Genomic DNA, 27,513 nt, shown 5'->3' with positions numbered 1-27,513 from the left:
AGGGTTCCTGGTCACAGGAGATGTGATTGGAGGCAGAGATATTTATAGAGAGATTGAGACATTGATTGTCACCTCATAGAGGAAATAATTAGGTTAAATTAATTCGTGACCTACAACTCTCCAGCAGAGGAACTCTTTGTTGATTTTTCATTCAGCACAAGCTTTCTTCTAAAGAAGCTATTTCAGAGTGGTTTAAAATACTCTACGAAACTCTTGGAATAGAGCAACTTGGAGTTCTAGAATCACAAACCCATTGGATAGGGTGACTTCCCCCTTTATCATCCCTACCAGGTTCCTATAAAAGCTATTCATAAGACCCTCTTCTGCTTAGAGTCTCAGTCCATTTTCCATGTGATGGGACTTTTTCACCTACACATCAGGCAACAAACACATTCCTCTGTGCTTTCTCTCCCTCCTTCAACTTAAATACGTCTAGAACCTTTAATCCTGTAGCAGTTTAACGTCCCCTCACTTTCATTGTAGTTTCAGCCATTCTCCACAGGTTGCAGTTTTTTGATAGCTTGCCCACATCCCGGGGAAAGGATAATGATGGATCAGGTAAATTCAAGAGTGAGCTGAGAGATACAATATAGGAAAAATATGACGACGAGGACTTTGTACAAGATTGGAAACAAAAGCTCACAATTAAAAATTATATTTAAAAAAAATGAAATAGTGCCTTTTCTTATTTCTATTATTTATTCCCTTTCACAAGCCAGATATCTAGGGTGTGGTCTGCATCATGAGAGATCCCGATACCCCCATCTCCCCAGCTAGAGCCCAGTACTAGTCACATCTTAGTTTCTGCTCCACTGACTCCTTTACTTCACCACCTCCCAGCCAACACCACCACCACCACCACCACCACCACCACCACCACCACCACTTGCCTTGCTTGGATGCCTGGCCTCCAAGTTGTCTTTGTGTTGTTTCCGATTCTTCTTCTCTACTGCCACATGAGAACCAGGTCCCCTTAGCATAGTGACTGATTTATGAAGTCTTTAATTCATTTACACTTAGCATCAATTATGCCTTTGAACATTCTGGTAAAACATGAGAATATAACTACCCCACCCCCCACCTCCAGCCCCAAACATTTGATATATTGGGAAGCATGAAAAACCCATGCAGATAATCCTCAAGGACTTTCAGAGGACTTGAACTCAGAATTAATAAGACCTATTTTTGAGTCTTCTGCACTTAACGATTTAGAATATTTTCAAAAAGAGAAAGAACTAACTATGTATTGAAAATTTCTAGACACTTCTAGCCTTTTGAAATAGAAACAGGTCAGGATGTGACAAAATTACGTTTGGCAATATTATTTCTACTACATAAGAAACTAGAGATTCTAGGTAGGGAGAGTACTGACTTGAAAGGTAGTAAATCAAATATTGCAATATCTTTAACTTGGTTGGGATTGGGTGGCAGGGAACTTGTGGGGCTTGAGGTAGAAATCCAAATCACCTAGTCTGAAGACAGATCTGGCTCATTTTGTTTGAACCCAATATTGACATATCTTTGTAGATTATGTAAATACATTGACTACAATCACTAAAATATTAATGGTATGTAGACAGACTTGGAAATAGTTAAACCTGGGATACAAATTGTCATTCCTAAAGAGCTTGTCATTATAGATTAAAACTTCCAAATTGAGAAATGTATAGACATAGTAAAGTTAAAAGCTTTCGCTTATTCAGAGTGGTCTTGAAATAATTTATTTGGAGACCCCAATAAAAGTTGTGATAACACAAATAAATACCGTCCCATGAATAGAAATGAACTTTGGAAAACTTGACAGTGTGTTAAGATATTATTCTCCTTGAGCTTCTGTGTGGAACATTCTGTAAGGACACTAAATTCATAGGTAGCATTTGCCTATCTACAGAATATCCATACTTGTGTTTAAAAGGAAAAAAGATCATGAACAGATAACAAAAAAGAATGCATTTTAGATGGTTGGTGTTGTAAAAAATGTAAATGTATCAGTAGAGTTCAAAAAAAACCCTCTTGATTTTTTAATGCATAGATTTGCTGGGAGTAGAAAATAACTGGTTTTCAAGTCTTTCTCTTTAGATAGATAGCCAGTTTTTCCCCATGGTAATATTTATATTCCACAAATTACTAAATAGTTTGAGTTAAAGAATATGGCAGAAAAGGAAATGCCTTTCTCTATGTTTGGTTAGATACATACACTGTCTGCAAAGAACTGATCTATGCTCTTACTCTCTACGTAAATTACAAAAAAAAAAAAACCCGATTTTATGTTTCGATCCCTCCTTTTCTCAACATCACTCCTAATAAATCCTTAAACTGATAAGAATGCACTTATTTTAGCATTAAGGCATTTCACAAGTTTTGTATGACAACTTTATTGTCACCAAAAACTATTATGAAAGAATGCCCCTTTTCCCTGAGGGTTTGTTGTTTTGTACAGCATTCCCTTTGGAATGCTCTTCAGAGATTAAACTCATTTCTGGGCAATTGTTATCATAAACTCAGTACTTTATTTCCAGAGCTTGTGACTGGATAGTGTATAACCTGGTCTCTATCCAGTATTAGCCACATTGCTTTCATTCACACTTATCTCGTAGGGCCATATATTATCTCACAGAAGCCCCCAAATAATTCCTGTTTCTGAAATTCATGTGTAAAAGAACATTTTTAAAGGGAAGAGGGTGAGAATTAAGTTCAAACTCTTAATAATTTTTGTAAAGGATTACATTGATTAGCAAAAGCTCTCTAGCATCTTATGGCAGACATGTAAGAGAAAGCAGTGATTGTAATTAATTTTTAGTGAGTGCTGCGTATTTGATAATTGCTCTGATTCATGCTATTATATTCCTCTTCCTTCACTCATAGCAAAACAAGCTTAATTTGATTCATGCCCTTAGGAAGGGAAAAAAAAGCCCAAGATTACTCATATGGCTGTGATTCAGCTCTTGGCTCGCACCCCCACCTTCTCCTCATCATCCCTTTCTCCCACCCTACCCACTCCTATATTCACTCCCACCCAGTGGTGTGGCCATCAAAAAACTGAGTCAGTTCGTTCTTTAAAATGGGTGGGGAAAGAAGACAACTAATAAAACTTTTCTGAGTGGAGTATACTGCTTAGGTCTGAAATCATTGCGGGAAGACCTCAGGCAGAGTGGCTACTTATATAACATGAAAAGCCTGGAACAGAGGCAAGCTCTCATAAAGAAATGTTGAGATTGTCTTATATAAGTCTAGACATAGTTCGTGTGCATGTCTGTAGAGAGGCATACAATAGCCACATAGTTAGGTTTCTATGAAAATTTTCTAATATTGGAAATCTCACATATACTATATATAAAACTAATCTTCTGATCTCAAAGTAGGATAATTTGCTATAATCAAACAATAAATCTAGCAGCTGCCCAACGATTTTTGATCATTGTAAAACAGATGATAAAGTCACTTTGTCATCCTTCAAATAAACAATGTGACCTGGAAGCCTAAGATTGCTTTTTTCCCTGTGAAGAGTTGGAATATTTGTCTTGAGTGTGGCAGGTCACCCTTAGTGAGCTGATGGTGGTGGCAGACATTATTGGGACAGTGATTTCCATTCCTTCCTTGTATTTCCTCATTTATTCCCATTCTCCAGATAAAACAAAAGCCTTGGTGAAATGAAATGGCTTTCTCAAGGTCCCATAGGTAATAATCCTAAGAGCCAGTATTGGAATCCAGGCTGTCTGTCTGCATCCTGACTTGCAGTTCTGGTTTGTAGGAATCTGACACAGTTGGATGATTTGGTAGTTTAGAGCAGGGGTCCCCAAGCCTCGGGCCACTGACTGGTACCAGTCAGTGGTCTGTTAGGAACCTTGGCGGCACAGTAGGAAGTGAGCGTCCGTCGAGCGAGTGAAGCTTCATCTGTATTTGCTGCTGCTCCCCAGCGCTAGCATCACCACCTCAGCTCTACCTCAGATCATCATGGACCGGTGCTCCTAGATTCTCATAGGAGCACCGGTCCACGGTGCGAAAAAGATTGGGGACCTCGCTGGGTTTGAGAGGAAGCTTCACGCTGGAGCTCCAAACCTGCCTTTAAATGAATTGTTGAATCAGGTCTCTGTGTGTCTTCAAACTGAGCTCCCACATGGAGGGGAATGGATTCAAGCCTTCCCCTAAACATTCATTTGTAATCCTAACCACCTTCTCTATTTTGCTGGCTTTTCCCTCATTAAGTTACCATCTGTCTCAGAAATATTGCTTGGATAAAGACAAGTTGAAGCAGTTGCTCACCCTCAAACGAAACAGAATTCTCTTATCCTTCAGAGCAGTACTGAGTACTGTATTTGAGGAGTTCCATATTTATAAAGCTTGCCTATACCTCAGATATGACTGGTTGCTGTCCTTTTTATCATTCTCCAAATATGTTATATGCTAGTTGGAAATGATTAGCTTTTGTAACTGAAGGATTTGTGAGATGCTTGAATTTCTTCATATAGTTTTCAAATGGATATCCATATAGTTTTCTCCTTTAATAAATGAAATTTCTTAATGAAAGACAGTGGAGGAAAGAATGCATGCTGAGGTTTCTTTTTGTACCTCCTACACACCCTCCATTCCATGGTTTTCCCCTAGGGTAACTGTGGTGGAGTTTTAGTCAGGACCCCGTAGAGAGAATAAACAGTGGATCTCAGGTACTTTTTTCTGGGTCTGAAACCACTTCCTGAACCCCTGTTTGAGGGCCTCTTGTTGATGTCAAGGGCAGCACGCTGCCCCGGACGAAGCTATAGTGTTTCCTCCAGTATTTGACCTGTTCATCTTCTCCCTGGCTGATGAGTTTCTATGTCTTGACCCATTTGGGTCAACTGGAATGGAATGTCTTGAATAGTTTCCCTTACTGGACTCAGCCCGATTCTGTGCTGGCTTTGGAAATTCTGAGAAGTTTGGACAGAAAGACCCAAACAGATGTCAGATGTAAAATCAGACACATATTTAAACCACTGAAACTTTGGGAGGAAAATATGAATTCACTAGTTGTTTGTCATCGTTAATAAAATAGTTACAAGTGAATCTTTTTTTTAAAGCAAAAGTTATAGAATTGTATTTTTCTCATGCAGAAATGTTATTTAGAGAATGGCTAAGGTGTGTATTATTACTCAAAACAATGATGCAAAGAGTAGTTAAGGAGTAGAGATGGGATGATAATGATAATAGAATACCTACCCCTTACATAGTGCTCACTGTCAGGCAGCTGCTGTCCTCAGCACTTATATATACATTGACCCTTGAAGAAAGCAAGGGTTAGGTGTGTCAATCTCCTGCACAGTCAAAAATTTGGGTGTAAGTACGGTATTAGCTTTTTAACTCAGGTGCCATAGATAGCTAGGAATAGCAGAGCCAAGTTTCAAACCCCAGAAAGTCTGGCTCCAGGCTTTTAAAATCTGTTATATAGATTCTTTTAGATGGCAGAAGTTTTAGGTGTTTGATTTTATTAACATTCTGTTTTCGTAGTCTATGTTTATTTCCATTGAAAGCCTTATAATTATAGATTTTATGTTCTCTACGTACTGTGGAAAGGTAACTTTCTTTAAGCTAATAAAATTTTACTCATTCAGTACTAGATTAACACATTCCTGTTAAAGTATGAATAAGTTTTAATAACTGCATAAGAAATATGTGCACATAGTTAAGATAGAAAGACTTCAAAAGTATAATTTGGAAATTTACTTCTAAATAGTTTTGTGTCAATTTAATTTCTGAAAATCACTTCTATATATAAATTTAATGTGAGGTTTATTCTAGTAAAATCCTAAAGGCAATCTTTTTTAAAAATTTTATTTCATTATTAGTTTCTAGTATATATAGTACATTATTTAGACATTTATATTGTTTATAAAATAATCCCCCTAATTGCTCTTTCCTCTGACTCTCCACCTAGCCATTACATTAACATTAACTGTATTCCCTATGCCATGCTCCCCATCCCCATGACCATCTATTAACTACCAATTTGTACTTCTTTAACCCAAAGAGAATCTTTTTCTTAAAGTGAATAGTCAACTCCTGACTTGTTTTTCACTGTTTTAGGTGTATACCTCTTCTTTACTCTTCTACCAATTTAAAAATTATATATATGAACATTTTTACATATTATGGAAATAGAATGTTTTCTCTATTTAATAAAATTAGTTGTCCATCAAGGCGTAATCAACATTTCATGTCAAGCCTTGGTCCGAGCAGTTGCTGACTTTGTTCAAGGTTAAAGGAAGTATGCTGAAAAGATAAACTAGTTAAACTGCTTAGACTGAGCCTTCCAGATTTTCTGTGTGGGTAATAGCACTTCTTATTACTGCATTCTTCCTGTCTGCGTAATACCTGGGAACAATTTATTCCATGTAATGCCACCCCTATCTAGATAGTAAATTTTTTACTGAGGAGGAAGACGTTTAGGCATGCCAATTTATTTAATTGGAATTTTCACATGACATTTTGATGGTTTTCAAGTGTTTATTTTGCAGCTTTTAGGCAGGTTGGGATTAAAGGACTGTACAGATTAGTGTGTATGTGATGTGGTTGTATTGCATGTGTGCTTGTGTGTGAGTAACTCAGTTGAGAATGTGAATTGCAGTAAATGCAAAAGTGAAAACTGCAACATGGCTCTCGTGTACCCAACCACTTCCTGAAGAACCTGCCACATGGGCCCCAGACTTAGAGACTTAAACTTGGGTTCTGAGGACCGAAAGAGTCTGAGTTCACCATGGTAAAAGCCTCTAGCAGACCTAAACATATAAAAACTGTTTGCTACTGTCATGTGAATGCAAACGTTTGATTGCCTCAGTTGTAAAATTTTCAACAAATAATTCTGAAATTTTAAGTATTTAGGAATAGAATCAGAGACTGGCCATACCTCAAAAGTAATCGTGCAACATTCTAGTTTACACGATCCAGTTTTTTGAAACCATTTAGAACATGCATTCTGATCCTGAAATGCACAAGTTATAAAAGAAAAATGTGAGCTTGTCAGATTAACTACAATCATCAATCTAATAAAACTGAGTCACATCTAAATGGGCTGCACTTATACTACCCTCCCATTCTAGGGAAAATGTGGCTGGGGGAGGCAGTCTGAGTCATCACCTGGGTTGTTTGACATACACTTCCTTCCATAAATTGGGAATGGCAAGCAGCACAGTGTTCTGGGTTTGCTTCAGAGAAGGAGCTGTTGCAGCTTTGCACGATCAAAATAGGGCCTTTAGGTTTGAAGGATAAAGCTGAGCCCATATGTTGACTTCAGATGTCGGGGATAGGGGAGAAACTGACAGACCCTAACAGAACATTTGTAAGTACCATTCTGCCGGGGAAGGGCTGGGCGGGTGGTCAAAGAAATGATAGGAATAGTCACAGTTGAATTTTTCATAGGACATAAAAAATATTTAAGAAATAAATTAGGGAAGGTAAAAAAAAATAAATTGGTAGCTAGTTTCCTAAGGGGGAGACTCATTTACTTAACAAGAATGTTCTTCATGTGAACAGTCAAATGATTACAGGAGAGAGAAGGGGGTAAGTGTATGATTTGGTAGTTACCAAACAAATTTGACTTGACAATGTTTAATTTAGTCCGATTTAACCAAACATTTTGAAAGAAAAGTATTTCATTTAAGAAACTTTTTTGGCAATCTTTGAATCTTTTTAGAGGTGTTTTGAGGGGTTGTGGGGAGAGAGGATTCATGTGTCTCACATTTTCTTACAGAGCCTTTGCAGAGGCTCACTGGAGCTTTTAAAAATAAGTTTAGAATGTAAAATTGTTGTGGAGACTACGGAGGAAGGGGAAGGAGGAGTAGATTTGTAGCTGAAGTGGGTTTGTAAACTTAGTCTCTGCTTAGGGATTATTTTTTAATATGTGCCAGTCATTCCTCTGATTTCTATCCTAACTTGGTTGTGGCTCTCTCTCTGTGAGGCTCGGGTGTTCCCTGTTTTAAAGCTGGAGTTGTCACAGCCTGGGCGTTTTCTGTTTCTGGCTTAAGGTTTTTTTTTTTTTTCTCTTTTCCTGAATGAGTGTCCTTTGTGTAACCCCAGTAATTCAGAAATCCTGCAGTCATAGGGACTGCCCTGTCATGTGACTTAGGTACTAGGTGCTGCCTGCGATTGGTCAGCAGCTAATTGGCAGGTCCCTATAAGAGGTCCCGCTTGGGCTGCAGGCCACTCTCCTGCCCGGCCTTCTGCTTAACAGGGATGGGGGAGGGGGGCGGCGGATATCCAGTGATTCAGCCACATGTGATAGATGACCAAATGACTGCTTCCTTGGGGGCCATGCATCAGTGGAAGATACCCAAACTGGTTGTGGCTGACTGATCAAACTCTGGCTTCCTCAAATGGTAACTGTCACTTTAATATAGCTTACTGATTAAACTCAGAAAAATGCAACTAAAGTTTTTGCCAGGAACTTGTGTGGACTTACTCCCTGTGTGTCTCTCCCTGCCCCCCCCGCCCCACTCCTTCTTGTTCGTTTTGTCACAGGAATGAAATGCAGATAACTCTTTAGACAACTTTTGTAGGAAAAGTGTCTCATGTGATCTGGAACAAACACATTTTATAATCAGATTTATCAAGCTGTGAAGAGAGAGTTTAAGTGAATGGAAGCATCAGCATTCTGTCACCAGGAAATACTGCTTTATCCAGAATTGGTAAGTGAAAAGTGGCATTGCTCCCTAATAGTTGTCATATGGTGCATGTGGGTATTATGAAATTGTTCACAGACCCCTACCAACTGTGTTGAACCAGAGAACACATAAACAGAGTGAGGAACTCTAAAAAGAGCAGCCCAGGAATATAGCATAAAGGCTGAGAAGCAGCCAGGTAATTGACAAAGATGAATGATTCATTACCAGTTTAGTCAAATATATATAATTTTGGCTTTTTCCCCCCTTTTTTACCCGGAGGAAGCAATCAAAATGGATTGTTTGGTAGCATTTTAGCATTAACTTTCCATGGATGTATATTTCCATATAGTCTGAATAATATTTATGATTTTTGAAAGGGTGCTTTCTGAATTAGTGAATTTGCCCTCTTTTCCCTCCCTCTACTCAAAGATGTCTAGTACTTAGAAATCTACAAAATAAAATTAAGTAATGCATTAGAAACTTTTCCTCCTGATTGTGAAAGGCACATTAAGATAATAGATTTTTTATATTTGTATCATTGTGTTTTTAGATTATTCTATTTGGTGACATTAATATAGCGAAAAGGGTAGTTATTACTATAAGGTCCATTATGTTCTGAGAGATTGTGTTTAATAGCTCTTACCAATGTGCTGTGTCTGTCTCTGAAACCTTAAATTGTTTTCTAGTCTTGAATTTGAGCTAGGACCTTTATATTTAAGATGCCCAGAAAACTACAATAAAGCTTCGAATACCTGTTATATACACTGGGTTCTTGTTCATGAACTGTGAGGAAACACAAGTTTATACTGGGCATGAATGTCTGATTTCTTGATTTGGTTTCTTAAGAATGATTGTACTGGAAAAGTTGACTAGAATAAGAAAATAAAATTAGAATGGTGGATGGCTACCTGATTTTACAAGTTCTTTTATTGGTCAATAGAAGCAATCATGTGATGTGTACTTGTAAAATCAGATGGAAAATAATTATATAGGTAACTTTGGTGTCCCTTTATGAATGCGAATACATATAATTAAAACTGTTTGACAGAGTTGTAAGTTTTGGGTTATATAGGATATAACCTTATTTATTTCTTTTTTAGTATCTTAACCTAATTGAAGGTTAAATCTACATTTCTGACTTTTGGTTCCCATTCTGTTACTTTTGAAATCTTAAAATCCTTAACTTGAAAGGGAAAAATGTATAATAAACAACAGGTTAGCATGCTGCAGTTTCTCTGTTGGCACTAGAGTGGGATGAGTGTGGAGAAGAGGGAGATGAATCTAGTGGGATCTATTAATTGTTCTTTTTCTTTTTATATGATTTGAGAACTTTTAAGATTATTTTTCTCTGACTAATAGCTCTCAAAGACATAAAGCAAGGCAAGCATGGCCTTTAAGGGCAGGATCGCCAATAAATCAGATTGATGATCCAAATATGTGAATATTACAAGGTATTTGACTTAATTAAGGTGTGGCTGAGGACGTGGAAAAATACCACTCATTTCCCTGAAGCGCACATGAATTTATAGGTTTCAGAGTTTTGAAGACAGAAAATGGTGACAAAGCATTAAGATGATTACAGGTAATTTATATCCAGCTGCTAGTTTGTATTCGGTGATTCACCATGATTTTCAGCTCTGCATTTCATGCAAATACTTGGGCAAAACATAACGATTTAATAATCTGCCTAAAGACGGCCTTTCTTGATGGAAAAAAGTCTATATAATTTTTAGGTTTGACTTATCCATTTAGAATCCATTTCGAATGACAAAAATATGATAGAAGTAGGTTGAAACAATAAAGGCTAGAAAGTGTATCCCAGAAGAATTCTTTTAGATCTTCATATTTTTAATTCTGTTTGCTCTTCTCAGTCATCAATTTATTATTTTTTTAAAATACATGTAAAATAAATAACAACATTGCCCTGGATTCTCCACTGGGATTATTGAGAGTATTAATAATATTCTTGTACATTCTGTTATAGGATATTAAAGGTACACATATGTCTTTGTTTTTGTGGGTATATAAAGCTACAAACTGAAGGGAATCAGGTCAAATGACAGACTTCAAAATAATTTTTCAAATAATATTTGATATTTTCATATTCAGGAATATAAACACTTTCCCTTTGGTTTGTTTCTTAAATTTTTGTTGTGGTATGCAATTTTGTCCAATAAATTTTTTAGAGCATGTGTATGTATGTGTTTAATATTTGCTTGGAAGGGGGAGCTTTTAATTGCTAGTGAAACAAGTGGCTGTTTGTTAGAACCTAAATAAGCCTCATAGTGTTGTTCCTATGACAACAGAGGGGTTGGGTGTTGAAATATAGCTTTAAGTTCTCGGTTTGGAAATGTCATTCAGACCTCCCACTACAGTCTCATTGAGTAGGAGGATAATGAATAGGGGAAAAAAACCATGAAGCAACATAAGTATCTCCGTTCGTTTCATGTCTTCTTGGCTTTGCCTTTGTGTATGGATTACCATGGGGTTGGTAAACCCTAGGTCTTGAAGAAAGCAATACTTCAGTATAAAATAAATGGACAGGGGTCAAAAAAGTTGGGGAAGATAAATAACAACATATGGGAGTAATAGGCGGGAGAAGTTGATTTCCATGGGTTTGTGCAAATTCTTTATCCAGTGCTGACCAGCAGGGAGAACATCTTGAACCAGTTATTGTGTAGCTTTTCAAGAGCTGCAAATATTTCCTTAAAATGCAATGTGGAGAAAATTCCTTTGGTAGCAGAATAGTTTACCTCTTTGGAATAACATTTATTCATCTCCCCTAGGCTGATTACAGAGAATACTGTACTCTTTTAGAGTACATGTCTTTAAGTGAATTATTTGTCATTTAATAACTTGTCTTCTATGGGAAAGATAAGGTGGTAAAACTTAGATATTTTACCCTATATTCAAAAATTACTTTTAAAAATCCTTAAAGACTGTCACCTGTTGTTTATAGAAATGCTTTGGTTTACTGAGAACCTTATAGCACACTGTATTTGGGGGCAGGGATTGTTTAGACTAATATTTGGCATTAGATAAGATATGCAGTTGTGAATTTTCCATGCCTGAAGGGCTTCCTACTTTCTTCTCCTAGATAATTTTGACTATTTATTTGATTATCAGCATATCCAGAAGTTAGAAAGAAAAAGAAGACTTAATTAGCTTTACCCCTTACTTAATATATAGGTTCACCATCTCTCCTGAAATCCAAAAAGCTCTGAAAAACAAAAGATTTTAATGGAAAAAAATTGGCAGCAAATCATGACCTGAACTGCTGATGGGAAGCTATTTGTAATCTTTATCCCACTTAGTGCGAATGTTTGTATGTTTTACTGTAGCAATATTAATGCGTTTGATCACGAAGTGCTGCACCTTAGCCCCCCAGAGTTTTATGTAGATAGAATAGTCACCTTATTAGCTTTATAAAATGATAAAATAATCATAAGAGTAATCAATCTGAGTGTCAGATAAGGATATGTGGACCTCTAATTACTGATATGCATGGAGCTTGTATTATGTACGGGGCAGTACTCTAAATGAATCACTAGCATATAAATCAGTGCTTGGCACATAGATGTGTTTTGGTATAAAATTATTTGTATATATTTAATCGTCACAAAAACTATATGTGGCCAAATATGATTGTTATCTCTATTTTACATGGGGAAACTGATGCACAGAGAGGTGAAGCAACTTGCCTAAAGTAACACAGTCAGGAAGTAGTAGAGCCAATATTTGAAAGCAAGCAGTCTAGCTACAGTTTGCTCCTAATGAGTCAACTTCAGGTAGAGAGAGGGCCTGGAGACGTGGTACTGGAACTCTTGACTGAGCCAGTCAGTCACTGTTTACTTTATTCCTAGTTACCCTATGCCTGGTGTCATCAGATCTGATGATGTTACTACCATGGTCATTACCAGGGGCCTGCTGCAGAATGCTTTATAACAGGTTCTCCTGTGTGGGAGTGTAGGAGTTCTATGGGTCTGAAAAGCTCTTACTTCTTACTCTCTTCATAGATTTCTCAACATTGATCTCCATCAGCAGTAAACCCAATTTCTTTATCTTGATGAAAAATTATGACACATGAAATAACTTCTTAGCCCCAAGGAAATTATCTTGAATAATGGAAAATAATTTTCACAGACATTTTCTGGGCCCTGAACTAAGCAGGAGGTCTGTGCTTTGACAGAGAGCATGGGTCACCTCAAGAGTGAGTGAGCTCCCTGGTGTGGGAGCCACACTAGGACAAAGCAAAAGGCCCTTGGGGGAAATCAGGCAGGCTATGGAACTTGAGTTGCATGACTCTGAATCCACCAAAGAATACTTTTAACAGTACTTCTCAAGAAAGTATATAAGGTGTCTCTCCAATACCTATATATTTATTTCTAGGGATAAAAAAATCATTCTAAGCTAATAGCAGCCTCCTCTTTCTATTCTCCAAATTTCCTACCCCTCTACCCTGCTTAATTTTTCTTCTTAATACTTATCTCTGGCTTACATGTTATATGTTTTACTTCTTTATTCATTTGGCATTTCAGTGAACTAGCAGTAATGTTATCTGTGAACAAATTTAAAGGTCCAAATTTATTTCCCTTTGATCTCTATCTTTAAACTGATTCCCTCCCATCAGTTTTTATTAGATTTATTTTTATTAGATAATAAAAATTTTTGCCCAATGGATTTTTCTCACTATTAGTTATCGTTTTATATTCACAGCCATGATAATTTCTTTTTCTTGAACTGTTTTGATTGTGCAATCAGAATTTGGATGGCTCATATCTTCATTCAGGAGAGGAAACTAAGCCAAATTTGAATATGATCATTGAATATTTTTAAAATCAAGAAAAACTTGAATTTCTAAGGAGAACATGCACAGTAAAATATTTTTATATTTTATAAACTATCTTCAATTTAGTTAGGGAACTGGGGAACTGACATAACATTAATTCCAGCAAAAACATCTTAAACCCACCTACTTGATATCCTTTTCCTTTGAAAAATTAAAAATATCAATATAAAACAGTTGTTCTACATGTTATGTTAAAAAATGTGATTTAATCTTGGACATTTCCTGGCTCAAGTTCTTAAGTTCTTAACTGTAATCTATTGTCTTTCAACCTCCTATTTATTCTTGTTTATATATTCCAAAGTATTAAGGATAATATAAAACATAAAATTTTAAATTTCCTGTATATTATTTACTGTAAATATGTCATGTAAATACATCATTAGAGCAGTTATATACTTGACTTTATTTTAAATTAATTCTTAGAGGAACAGATTAAATGCATTTAAAAGTTGAATGTAATATGGTTTTGTAAGTCAATATAATTTGAGACATTTTGTTTTTCTTAGCTATATTTTAATAGCAAAATAGTTTCTAATTGCTTCCTTTTAGTGGTAAGTCTAATAAAGTAATAACTTGCTTAAAAACAAAGTATAACTGTTATTTTAAGGTAGAAAATAACAGTTACTGATCGTGAAATGCAAGCTAAGGTTTTATTTTAAAGGATCTTCCCTTTCTGCCTTGCAAGAGTTGAATTCTCCTGAAAGCACCTAATTCTACTGAAAGCCCATTGATGGTGGTGATAGTGGGAGAAAACTTATTTCCTACCTTTCCTAAAAGCTGATGGATAAAGACTTTTTAAACTTAAACCCATTAATTTCTCTGTTTGTATTTGGGTGATATATATAAAGCAAGTCTAGAGTTCTTAAAAATGAGAGAAACTGAATGAATTTGTGCAGTCCCAGCAAAACTTTTCAGGGTGCTTCCAAAGTTCTGATTACCTGAAAAAAAATTCCAAACCTCCATTTTCCAGTGAGTATCAAGTATGTGACAGTGGTTACCATGACCCCCAAAAGGTGCCTATTTACAGCATCCATTGAAGTATTTGCTCCCTAAGAGGCTCAGGCTCTGGAAACAAGTAGACTTGTTCTTTAAGCTGACTTTACCCCTTGCTAGCTGAGTAAGCTACTCTGTTTATTCCCCTAAGCCCCAGAGAATGGACCATCAATACTAGCACAAAGGGCTGTTGCATGATATAACATATGTCAAACACATGGTATATGGTCCCTGGAGTAGTTCCTTCCCAAATCCTTTTAGGAACAGACTTCAGTTTAGTCTCAAAGGCTGTGGATCCATTCTAAATTATGTCTTTTTTTTCCATATCGGATTAAGTAAAACAGCGGGGGCTGCCATTTATTGCATACTTAATATGTTCTAGGTGGGCGCTGTTGTACTGCTCTACCTGCATCGACTTGTTTAATCTTCTTGACAAACTCATTGATTCAATTATTATGCCTATTTCACAAATAAGAACACTGAGTCACAGAGAGGTAAAGGAATGTGCTTATGGCCACTCAGCTGGTAAGTTGTGAAACCAGACTCTAAATCCAAGTAGGTTGTTGCCAGTATAGATGGAAAGTACTTCTTGGCAGAAAAGCAGAATAAAAGCTGACTGAACCCGAAAGTCTCAGAAATGATCTTCTCATTTCTGTTCTGCAAATTGTCACATCTTCAAGTGGCCCTCTCAATATTGAAATACAAAATTGACTTTTTCTGCTTTTTATTTTACAAATCATTGGGAGCAATTTTAGTCATTGCGTTTTATGAGTTTTAATTAGGCCACTGAAGTCCAGGAGGGGAATTCCTTGTTTTCAGTTGATCTCATGCACTAACAAATTTAGTCATGTAACTTCCCCTATTTTTTTTCTAATGTTTTCACTTGAAAGTGGGGGTAGAAGAGAGAAGTATGCAAGTGTTTGGGTCCTAGGGATGTACTTTCTTCAACCTCTCTGGAGATTTTCTTCTTATCTGGTATAGAATTTATCCATAAAAAAGTAAAATAAGTAAGAATCTGTATTTAGTAATATTTTCTCCCTTTATCTCCATATATTTCCAGGTGCTATCTAGAGGGGCAAAACTTCTAAGTAAAGAATTACAAGAAGCCATCTATGTGCATAAAACCTCCATATTTGGATGAGTTAATTTTCAGAATGTGGGAAAGGGGTTTCACATTGAGAATTTCCTCCTTTCAGATGTAGGTTGAGAATTTGTCTTAGGGGGAAAAGTAGGCTACCCTAACCCACGGATTCAAAAGTGCTTAGAAATCTCTTTAAAAATCTGGCCTTGGACTGAGCCTGTCTGTATGCAGGAGGATATACTAATCATGCCTGCCTTCATTTTTCATTCCTTCATTCATCCATCCATTCATTCATTCACCCATTCATTCATTCATTTTCTTAAGTAACTCATTCAATGCCTGCCTACAGATGTATGATATAATGGATGGGGTTACGGTCCATTAAGGGAAGGAAGAGGAGTTACTACAAACTCGCTCTTTCTCCCTTTCACCTCAATGAATACATCTTTTTTTTTTATTCTTTTGCCATTTTTGAGACAAGGCACATATTACAGATTGACATTCATAAAAGTCTTTAAGCATCTTTCTTTGGCAGCCAGCCTTTTTCAAAGTAAGGGAAAGAAAAAGCTTGTGACAAAAAAATAATGCAGAGATATGTTTTATTTTTAACTGGTGGTAGAAGGACTAGGGTTTAAGAATTCCCCTGAGCTTTCAACTCATTTCTCTGTTTAAAGAACATTATAAAAGAACAAGGGTCTCTACAATGTTCTTTTGGATAATGATTTTTTAAATAGAATTTAAACCAGTTTGGAGGTCAAAGCCCTATTCTGCCCTAAATTAAATTTATTATGAATTTTTGAAAATAGCATTAAGTAAAGATGTGGAAAATGAGGGATAACCCTCTCTTTTTGGGAGACAAAGCTAGGGAGGATGGTTTATACTAACACTTCAAAAAGTGTTATTCATCACCATACTGCAGTTAGGGATTTCTTCCTTAAGGCAGATAGTCTTTACCTTTACTTGTGATTTAAACCAAGGTGTCATTTTCCATAGTTTTTGAAAGACACACAACTAACCATCAAGTTCTTTGTAATGGCACAAATATAATCTGTATGTTTTCTGGTATAGGTTTGACCACAGCAGCAAAGGCAATGAAAATGCTTTATAGCTTTCAACATGAAATGTGAAGTTTACATCAATACTAGGTATATATGGCCCAATAAAAGAAAATATTAATGTGGAGTTAAGTTTTTAAAGATTTTTCAATTACAGTTGACATTCAATATTATTTCGTATTTGTTTCAGGTATACAGCATAGTAGTTAGACTTAAGTGCCTACGACTAGATGAATGGATAAAAAGGTGATGCATACATACAATGGAATATTACTTGAGCATAAAAAATGAAATCTTACCATTTACAACAAAATGGATGAACCTAGAAGATATTATGCTAGGTGAAATAAGTCAGAGTAAGGCAAATGCCATATGATCTCACTTGTGGGGAATCTAGAGAACAAAGTAACCAAACAAAGAAAACAGGAACAAACTCATGGATATGAATAACATTTTGATGGTTGTTAGATGGGAGGGGAGTTGGGCCTGGGTGAAAAATGTGGAGGAATTAAGAAGTACAAATTGGTAGTTAAAAAATAGTCATGGGGGTGTAAAGTACAGCATAGGGAATATAGTCAATACTATTGTAATAACTATTTACAGTGCCAGGTGGGTAGTAGACTAATCGGGGGGATCACTTCGTAAATTGTATAAATGTCTAACCAGTATGCTGTTAATGTAGATTTAAAAACAAAATTGCTCCCACTCTAAAAGTGTAGCACATTATTTCAGGGCTCTTCTTTCTGAGTAAGTTCAAATAAGGACTGTTTGGGACAAGTCAAGTTAGTAAAGGCAGTAAATACTTTTCTCTCCACTCTGTTTGGTAACTATACTCCAAAATACCCTCTCTTATCTTTTACCTATGGACAATAAGGAGAGTGTAAAGAAACTGTTCTTTCTCTTCCCATCCCTGCACAATTTCTCTTACTGACCACTCTCCTACAACTTCTGTCCACCTGGCCCTTGAAGTATGCAATGCTAACAAAAATCATCCCAGGTACCATCTAGACCTCATAAGCTTATGGCCAAGCAATTGACAAAAATGCCATATGGGAAATGCTTATTTTATAAAAATGTATTACACACTCACTGCATGCCAGATGGTTTTCTCTGTCTGGGAATATAGCAATGAACAAGGTCCCAGCTCGCATGGAGCGGGGAGACTGACAGTGATCAAGCAAATAAGTATATGTCAAGAGTCACTATGTGCTATAGAGAAAAATAAAACTAGTTAGAGAGATAGGGAGTATCTAGGGGTCTGAGAAAGAGCCTCTTTATCCAGGGCTGACAGGAAAGTCTTTTCTAACATGATATTTGTTCAGAGACTTACCCTTGGGAAGTGAGGAGCCAACCATGAGGGTATCTGGAGGAAGACAATTCCAGGCAGAGAAAACAGTCATTGCAATGGCGGTGGGAGCAAACTTGGTGTGTCTAAGGGACAGAAGAAAAGAGGCCGTTGTGGAACAGTGAGCAATGTGGAAAGTAGTAAATGAGGTCTGGGAGGTAGAGAATGGCATATCACATAGTTGGCCATAGTAAGAAGCTGCTGGAAGGTAGGACATATAACTAAAGAGAATGAGAATTGTGTTCCAGAGTACATGTGATTTATATAGAGATCCTGGAGAGTCTAGCCATTATGTTTCATAACCTGAGTGTGTATAAGTTGCATAGGGCTCTCTTTTGATAAAATACTTTTGTAATCTAAATCATTATGCTATGAAAATCTTGATAAAGAAAGATAAAGTTGAGCTATATCAGCTCCTTATCAACTAAAGAGCCAAAAATGGGTAACTCTTCCTATCACATCTGTTACTCAGAGAGGGGTGAGGTACTCAAGTGTCTAGCAGAGGGATGTTGTTTCAATTTCATTCATACTTGCCAAAAATTCACTGTCTGTGTGGTATGTCTTTGCTGATTTTTATACTCGGTGATTAACAGTTTAGAATTTTGAACTGCATGGTTTTAAGTAATTTTGTGTTAAAATACTTTCTTTTGTGGCTCTTAGTTTTATGTTCATGCAGTTGATAGGTTCCCTTTTATAATTCTATATAAAAATTTTGTTTGATACAAGTTTAAAAGTTATGTTACACAGTGCTTGTTTTACAAATGGAGGTGGAAAAGGATCGTGGGAAAATAAAAGCAGTTGACCATTTGGGAGGAATGGAATTGTATCTACTTTTCATCTTTAAATTCGTATTAAAAACAGTTTTGCGATTTTTAAAAGATAAAATTGATTGCTGTAAATGGATTGCAGCCCCTTCTCATTCTTTTGCTATTCATAATCTGGTATTAAAAGTCCAGCGTTTTGTGTAAGGTATGTACAGTTTCTTCATGTGGGAGTTAACATGTTGAGGCATGACATCAGTGAGAACAGACATAAAATGTATATACATATCATTTTATCAACATTGGACCATGTAACCAGGCCTGACAACATACAGGACTTGGAGGGGCTTGATGGCTATTTGTAGGTATTGCCCAGGTTTATCTTACTTCACACCACTTGAAGCTTTATATTTAATATCTATCACCTATCCTGACTTTCCACTAGTTAGTTATGCATTTGGGTTAACATTCATATTCTTTTAGCCAGGTACCCACCTGCAGAGAAGAGTTATTGGTTTTGTCATTTATAGTTCAGTTCAACTGGACCGGATTTCCTTACTGCCTCTGGCTGAAACTGACTGAGAGAATGAAAGTTTCACTTGTGGGGAGGACAAATTAATAATTTGGGAACATAGAGTATTTTGTGGAAGAGGGCCTAATTTGCTCCTTTCCCTCCTCTGAAGTAGGAATCCTGCACTAAGAGAGGGAGTGAGAATTGGTACCTCACAAGGAAGCTGATCTCCTTGGATGAGCATCCTTGGGAACTGAGAAAGATGTAAAAATGGATAAAGAAAGATGTAGGGGAGCCCCAGGGCATCAGCAAACCTCTGATCTTATGCCCATGTCTGTCTTTGGGTCCTTACCTCATTTCTTTCTGGCTTCCCCAACATGATGTCCATTATGCATGTCTCCTGGGAGACGAGGGGTCATGTTCCTGACTTACTGAGCAAAGAATTCAGGCATGGATGTTCAAGACAACATCTTCCTCAAATCCTCCTGTGTACATCTCTCTCAAGTGAACTTTCTAGGTGAAATACAGAGAGTTCTCTCAGAGAGTAAAGTCGGTTTTTCCACCAGCTTCCAACTTCTAGCTTTGAGGGAAACACATGTATTGCCCATGAAGTGGTGTGTTCTGCTTGGTCTTTCTGGTCATGTCTGATGGTCTACCGGAGCTTGAGGCATTTTTCCCCATGTGCCTAGGGATTTCCCCCTCTTTCCTTCCCTCTATAAGTAGACAATTTGTTGCCTGTGTTCTAAAACCTTGATATTTCTGCCTTTGACTAGAGTCTATTCTGGAACGATTGTGTGGTGGCTGGGCACTGCAAATGAGTCAGTTCCTGCAGTTTGGTTACAAGTTCTCAAAAAGTATTTCAGAATGTGGATGTGGTCAGCATAGTCATTTTCCAGGCATCTAAGAGGAAACCCACATCAACTGTAACAATTGAGCTGCGAACCGATAGCCCTGCAGAGCAGAACTGGGCCTGTTTTTCCTCAAAGGAAAGCCTATAGCTATCCTAGAATTTAGTCTGCTCTACAGATCTTCAAGTAGAATTCATTTTCATGCTTGCAAATCACATTTTGTTGTTACTGTTTGCACAAACAATGCAATAGAGGGTTTTTGCCTTTGTCGCTTTTTGAATGTGGGCACAAGTTTGACAAATTATTTTTGTAAAATGGAATCTTACGGGATTAGAATATGATTAGTACAAAGTGTGAAATGTGGCGTAGGCATAGAAACAGTGATTTTAGCTAATGCACTGAGGAAGAACTAAGGTGGTTTATGTACTAGTAGAGTACATGGAATAAAATTATTTTGTTTACTAATTAATTTCTGAATCTATGTAGACTTAGCAGCAGTACTGATTAAAAGTAATTAAATCCTTTCAAGCTTTATAAGGATTTCAAGTTTGTCATAACATTTAGAGTTTATTAATTCAGCATAGTTTTTAAAAAATAATCATAATTATTGTTAAATTTTATCCTCGAGTACACATGAATTATGTAAAATTTTGATTGAGTTCTTAGTTATCAGTCTTGCACCACATATTACAACTGACTAAATTTTCAATTTTAAGAAAATAAACGGCAGAAAACTGGGCAAATGTTTTGAACACATGCATCACCAAAGAAGATGTGCAAATGGAAAACACATGGAAAGGTGTTCAACACCATTAATCATTAGGGAAATGCAAATCAAAACTGCACACCTATTTGAATGGCTACAATGAAAAAGTCCCACTGTACTAAATGTTGGCAAGTTTATAGGGGTTCTAGAACTCTCAGTACATTTAAGTAGAAATGTAAAATGGTAAAAACGTTTTGGAAGACAGCTCGGCAGTTTGTTAAAATGTTCAGTAATATATTAACTGATCCAGATATTCCATCTAGAGAAAAGAAAGGATATTGTACATGAATGCTTACAGCACTTTTTGTTGATAATAGCTAAAAACTGAACCCTAATGTTCATCAAGAGATGAATGGATCCACAAATTATGGAGTATCCGTATGATGGATACTACTCCTTAATGAGAAAGCATGAGCTACTGATGTAGTCAACATTGTTGACTCCATAATAAGTGAAAGAAGCCAGACAAAAATGGAAATGCTGTATGATTCCATTTATATAAAACTAAAAAAAAAATGCAAAGCAATATATAATGACAGAAAGCAGATAAGTGGTTGCTTGGGGTGAGCGGGGTAGGAGTGGCAAGTGGGAAGGGTTGCAAAAGAGCATGAGGAATCTTTGAGGCAGGCGGGTAATTGGCACTATTTTGATTGTGGTGATGGTTTCATGAGTACATATGTCAAAACTTAAAATTTTACCTTGTAAATATGTGCAGTTTATTGTGTTATTCCTCAATTTAAAAAACTTCATTGAAAATGAACAGTCATTGTTACAGTAGATGGAGGATTTTAAAAAGCCTTTTTTTGGCAAAATAAAAACTTAACATCTCTTAGGGGAAAAACTTGATGAAATTTTAATGGTTTGGGGATAGAAATATAACCTAGTGCATATGAGAAATCAGAAGTTAAACTCCAAACATAAATGTGATAACTTTAGTTCCTCCTGTTTACAAGGCGTTGAAACAAGTGTTTCAGGAAGTATTTTGTCCAGCACTATGAGGCCAGCTGTCTCCCTGGTTTATAAGCATTCCACTTAAACACAACTGCTGTAGCACTCACCATATGATGAGGGCTAAAGCATATGAAATGGGGCTCAGACTAAAAAGATAAGACGAAAATACCACCTTCAGATTTTACTATTATTAGAGAAATAAATCTCTTCTTTTTGCAGAGTGCATGAAAATTGATAAGACACTTTTATGTACCTCATTTTGTGAGATCGTCTCAATGATCCCATTATCAGTAGGATCAGTATTATCCTTATTTGCTTGGGGTAACAACCTGAAACCCAGAGAAGCCAAGTTCTTTGGCTGGATCAGAGCCCCCATTTTCTTGGGTAGAGGTCACCATTCTCCCTACTATACCTTGCCACTTTCACAAAGTCATATTGAGTATTTAGCCAGGACCCTTTTACTCATCAATTTGCCAGGCAATTACTAGAGGCCCTTCTATTTGTATATGAGGTGTTCATGACAATGATTCCTTCTAATCCTATTAACCCATCTGTAAATGGATGATAACACAACCACAGGTTTCACAAGGTTGTTGTAAGGGTCAAAGACTAGTATGTGAAACAGTCATGGTAGCTGGACAGTACCGCATACACAGTGGGTGTTGATATTTACTATGTGACTGCTCTCATTGGACCTGAATACTAATGGCACGGGCATGTGTGAGTGACTCTGTAAAACCAACATGGAAACATGAGATTAATTCCATTTGTTGTCCCATGGCTTCCATCAAGAGTAAGTTTCATAATAAGTGAAATCTTGTGCACTGGGTTATTTAAAATCCTTCTTTAAAGGCTACTAAACAGTCATTACTTGGGTCACAGTTACCAAAACTGGTGGCTTTGAAAGGAGACAATACAGAGCTTAAAGCAGGTGCCATTAGGGCTTACTTAGCCAAGAAGGGAAATAACACCCTTTAACCCCTTGGCTGTGTTGACTGACATCTCTGCTTGTTCTTTGCCAGTTTCAGTGACCCTCTCTCAGTATTCCTCATCCTTTTTACATTCCTGGTTTGGGGGAAACTGCCTCAGGAGAATTCTTTCTTAGTTTATTGCCACTCGAAAATTTCCATAGTGTATGTGATAAAAACTGTGTGAGGACTAAGTATAGCCTTAGTATGCTCTAGGATGGTAATGCACAAAACACATTTTCAGGAGACAGAAAAAAAATATATTCTGTGGTTGCATAAGTTCAGGAAAAGCTGAGCTAAACAACATTAAATAGGTTTCTCTCCTACAGGACTTCTCAGAACCTTTTATATTTGTATTGAAAATTTACAATGAGCATATGGTACATCTACATTTCCCAAATTTAATAGATTAAAAGAATTGTGTGTGTGTGTGTGTGTGTGTGTGTGTGTGTGTGAATCATCTATTGGTTTAATACTCCAAAGAACACACTTTGGGAAAGACTTTTATAACCCGTTATTTGATAAATTAGTAAAATGACAATTTTCCTAAGTTTTCTGTCAGTTCTGACTGACACATCTAAATCAAAACACGACTTGTTTTCTTGACTGGGACCTCAGAGTTCCAGTTTCTAAACTTCTTATTCAAGATTTAAAAAATTTATTCAGGCTTATTTTAAGCTTAGACAATCAGGAGATAGTATGAAAGCAAAAAAATTGTAAGGTTTTGTCTAAAGATGAGAGTCAATCTAGGGAATCCCTATTTTTTTTTTTACTTTGTTTTGTTTTGTTTTGTTTTGTTTTGTTTTCACCATATCTTTTGATTCTGTTCTTTTAAGTACCTCCATTTATCTCATCCCTAATTTCGTGGTCTCTCCTGGCTTCCATAGGGGCAAATGTGAAAGAAAGTGTACACAACATTTCTTTCCTGTCAGCTTAGGGTTCACATTAACTATTAGTGACTTCAGTAGTAGGATGAGTTTGACTGAGCATGAAGAGAATTATCATCCTGGCGTGGATTTTTATTTTTTTACAATTCCCCCCCACCCAGACTACAGAAAGTTTAATAATCAAGATAGGATCCATAACAGAGATAATATCAAAATGAATAGTAATTGTCAGTGACAAATTTGAATAGTTTGATGCCATTGCCTACTAACTGGGAATGAGAGGTGAGAGAATGAATATGGGGTTAGGGTCATAGAGACATTGAATCAGGAAGGGTACTAGGTGATTGTGGACATAAGGGAATTAGATTAGTTCCTGGATTGTTGTATCTACATAGGATGTATAGGCAACCCACAGGCTGGATACCCCAGAAAGCTCAGTCTTACGGTTTGTGTTGCTCATCAGGTTCTGAGGCTCACTGCTCTTCTAGCATTGCCAACTTACATCTAGTGTGTTCTTATTAGAAATTGATATTTCCCCTGCATTTTTGAGTTCCTTATGCCTTGCCATTTTCTCTAAATAAGAAGGTTTTGCTATTTCTTTTTGACTAAAAATTACTCCTACAACCATTCACACTCCCCCAGATTATCACACACACACACACACACACACACACACACACTATCTTGCCCTTTTTGAGCCAGTACTTTCAAGGTTACACTATCCTTTTATCCTTTAGTGGCAAGTACCTCTCCTGACCTTTTTCTCCACTCTTAGAAAGAGGAACCAGATTTCCTCTCTGTTTCTTACCATCAATATAAACAGCAGTTTTGTTTCTGTTATTTCCCTTTTCCAACTTAGTGATAAAAGTTTGCCACTGCTGTTCCCCCTACCCTACACAGGAAGAAAGACTTCCTTCCTCCATCTCTTGACTTTGCCTAGGCCTATGAATAATCTTCCCTTTCTCTCAGACTCCAGATGCTTACCTTCTCTAACTTCTTTTTTTTAACTCTCAAGAGTTACCCTTCTTTTATCCTTCCTCTCCCAATTTTCTGGTTTTCTCCATCTGATAAACTTTCCCTTCTACCTAGTTAATGGAGGATTCACATGAATCTGTTGCCTCATTCATGAGTGCCTTGGTGTTGTGACTAGGTATCGGCCTTCTCTTATATCTCTTTTCTCTTTGGCTCTACTGACTTACACCGCTCCTCCTTGCTGTTTGTCATTTTCATTAGCCCTCCCTCTTCAGTATCCTTCTTCCTTTTTACAGTCCAGACTACTTCTGTGACCATCTTAAAATTCCATCTCCAATTGTAAGTTGAGAGCTTGATCTTTTGACATCTGGTTATTTTTTGAATCTGACTTTTAATTAGATTGATAATATTTCTCTAAACACTTAAACTTTGCAGAACCATCCACACACTGTCAAAAATTCCCCGCTTTGAGCATAGATGTACTCTAGCATCAACTAATGAGAGAAGAGGGAGAAAAATACTGTTATCAAGACTTTTCATGACTCTTGCTTTGTACTGAGTATTATCACCAAAACATTTTTGATTTCCTTTTGACTACTTGAAAAACTGGTCACACATTCACTGGCTGGCGACCACTCTAAGAGCAAATACTTGATGTGAGGTTAGGAATTTATATTGCTGTCTTTCTTTCATTCTCTAGAAATTTAAAAATATTCAATCTCCCTTTTTCCTTTATTTAACACGTATCAACAGCCTTTCTTTATAAGTCTCAACTAACTTTCCCATTTTCTCTTTGTTACACAAGTAGAATCTAACTCCTCTTTGTTGATTGAATGTCTTGTGGGTATTGTAGCAGTTAGGTCATCAGGTAGCATCAATAAAGATGATATATACATTTGGCCCTCCGTCATTGCAAATCATTTTTTTTAGTTCCTTCAAGTGTTCACACTTATCTGTTTGCTGTCTTCTCTTATTTTGTGCTATAAAACATTTATACAAATCACATAATGTAACAAATCAACATACTACCAAGGATTTCATAATAATTGAAGCCCAGTGTTAACTTCTGGTAGATGTCTGATTTTTGGAAGAGGCTTCGCTTGATGAAAATTTAGTTCATTTTATAACCACATGAAGAAGAAATTACAACATATGGATGTTCCTATGTTTTCTTTCTTCTATTTTCTTCTCCCTCTCCCTACAATTACCTGTTCAATTTCTCATTTTTTTTTATTTCACCAGAGTAGATCTTGTTAACATCATATAGCATGAGGTGGTTAGCATAGCCTTCCTACATCCCAAGGTCTCTTCTGTGCAACAAGGCTATTCTTGTGCTGCAGGGTTTATATAGAAACTTTCACTCTAAGTGCTTTCACTAGAAGGTTTCTTGGGGAAATACACTTTATAAATCCTTTATAAATAGCTTAATTTTATAAGCACTCAAAATCTTATAGAAAGTTACCATAAAACTAAGATGGAATTCAAGTAATGTTTAAAGGATAAAGAAATGCAAGAGTTTTGCTAAAGTGGAGATATTCTCCACTTTTTTTTTTTTTGGTTATTTGTTTTTTGAAGTGTTTTTATCAGTACAGGTGCCACACACTTGATTCATTTCTTTATAGATACTTATTAAAAGATTACTGTGACTCAGTGTACTGTGTTAGTACCTGGAGAATCTTGGAAGAATAGGATTCAATTCTAACCTCAAAGAGCTCACATTCTCATAGGGAGACATTTCTAAACAAACAATTAAAGAGTAATTTGGCTTGTGTTTCTGGCTGAGACACAGACTGAGTGATCAGGGAGCTGGCCCTGGGTAGCATACGGCTAACTTTATGGAGGACTCCAGGAAGGTCCCCTAGAATCTTAGAAGAGTATCTTTGAGCCTGGCCCAGAAGAGGGAGAATTGGAGCTGGGCGAGCAGTTTGCAGTGTGCAAAGGCCAAATATTTGGCTCCTCCTTCAGTCAGTCTGAGCTCAGTGAAACTTGATGAGAAGAGTCAAGGAAGACCAAATAAAGAATTTTGTACCAGGAGAATATTCAATGACAGCATTCTGTACAGTGACAAAAGCAGGCTTGGTGGAAATTTGGTTATAAATGAAATCTGCAATATTATGTGTATGTGATTTTTATGCCTTTAGAGAATAGCACAAGGCTTAGAAATGAGACCAAATTTAGAAAGACTCTAGTAATAGTGAAGAATAGTAATGTGTTAATTGTGATTAACTGAAAGTGTAAGTCAGGAATTCTTAGGAACTGACTGCTTTTTCTATTACTAATAGGTTCAGAAAAGTCACCTCATTTTGATATTTTTTCCTTGTCATTGATGGGATGTAAATTATTTTACTTTTTTTCAATGATAAGAATTCCTCACCACTGTGGCACATTGCCCACGTTGTATGAAGAGAATGCCTTAAGCATTTCTTTCAGAGTGAGGGAGAGTGACAGATATATTTGCAAATGGATTTAGTGCAATTAATTTCTGGAACTTGTCCATAAAAAAGCTGTTACTTAAATGAAAGCTATTCTTTTTCTTTTGAGTGTTTTTAATGAGTAAAATGATTCATGTTTTCATGTAACGACTTTAAAAAATTTTTGGTTTTCATTGAGAAGGATTAAAGGCACATGCCTAATTGCTAATATTATTTTTTTTAAAAACTAGTCTGAATTTTTCTTTATGGACTGTGATTTGTTTTGCCTTTCGAAGTTTGTTTTAGGATCTTGTGCCAACTCTATCCTTTCATAGACCTTTTCGGAGTAAACTTATCTGGCAGGGAATGTCTTTTTAAAAAATGTCCTGAGCAGGAACATCTCAGAAATGTTTACCTCAGTCTTAAGTTGATTTGCAGAGCAATTTACTAAATAGAGTGATATGAGAATCAAGTGACCATCAGCT

The 27,513-nt window shown here is 36.5% G+C and overlaps 1 long non-coding RNA gene across 14 annotated transcripts in view; it reads left to right on the top strand.

Moving 5' to 3' along the window:
- The window catches only part of LOC105305443, a 183,879-nt gene that overhangs the window by 69,574 nt on the left and 86,792 nt on the right, over positions 1–27,513 (top strand). For 10 of the 14 annotated variants that reach the window (XR_002777208.1, XR_002777200.1, XR_002777202.1 and 7 more), the window contains one exon: positions 8,488–8,654. The exons of the other annotated variants lie outside the window; for them this stretch is intronic. This is a non-coding gene — a long non-coding RNA (uncharacterized LOC105305443). The remainder of the gene's footprint in view (positions 1–8,487; positions 8,655–27,513) is intronic. 14 annotated transcript variants of the gene reach the window in all.

This window comes from Pteropus vampyrus, unplaced genomic scaffold (genome assembly GCF_000151845.1).
Source record: "Pteropus vampyrus isolate Shadow unplaced genomic scaffold, Pvam_2.0 Scaffold387, whole genome shotgun sequence".
In the NCBI taxonomy this organism is placed as follows: domain Eukaryota; kingdom Metazoa; phylum Chordata; class Mammalia; order Chiroptera; family Pteropodidae; genus Pteropus; species Pteropus vampyrus.
This window is presented reverse-complemented; position numbering and strand designations above follow the sequence as displayed.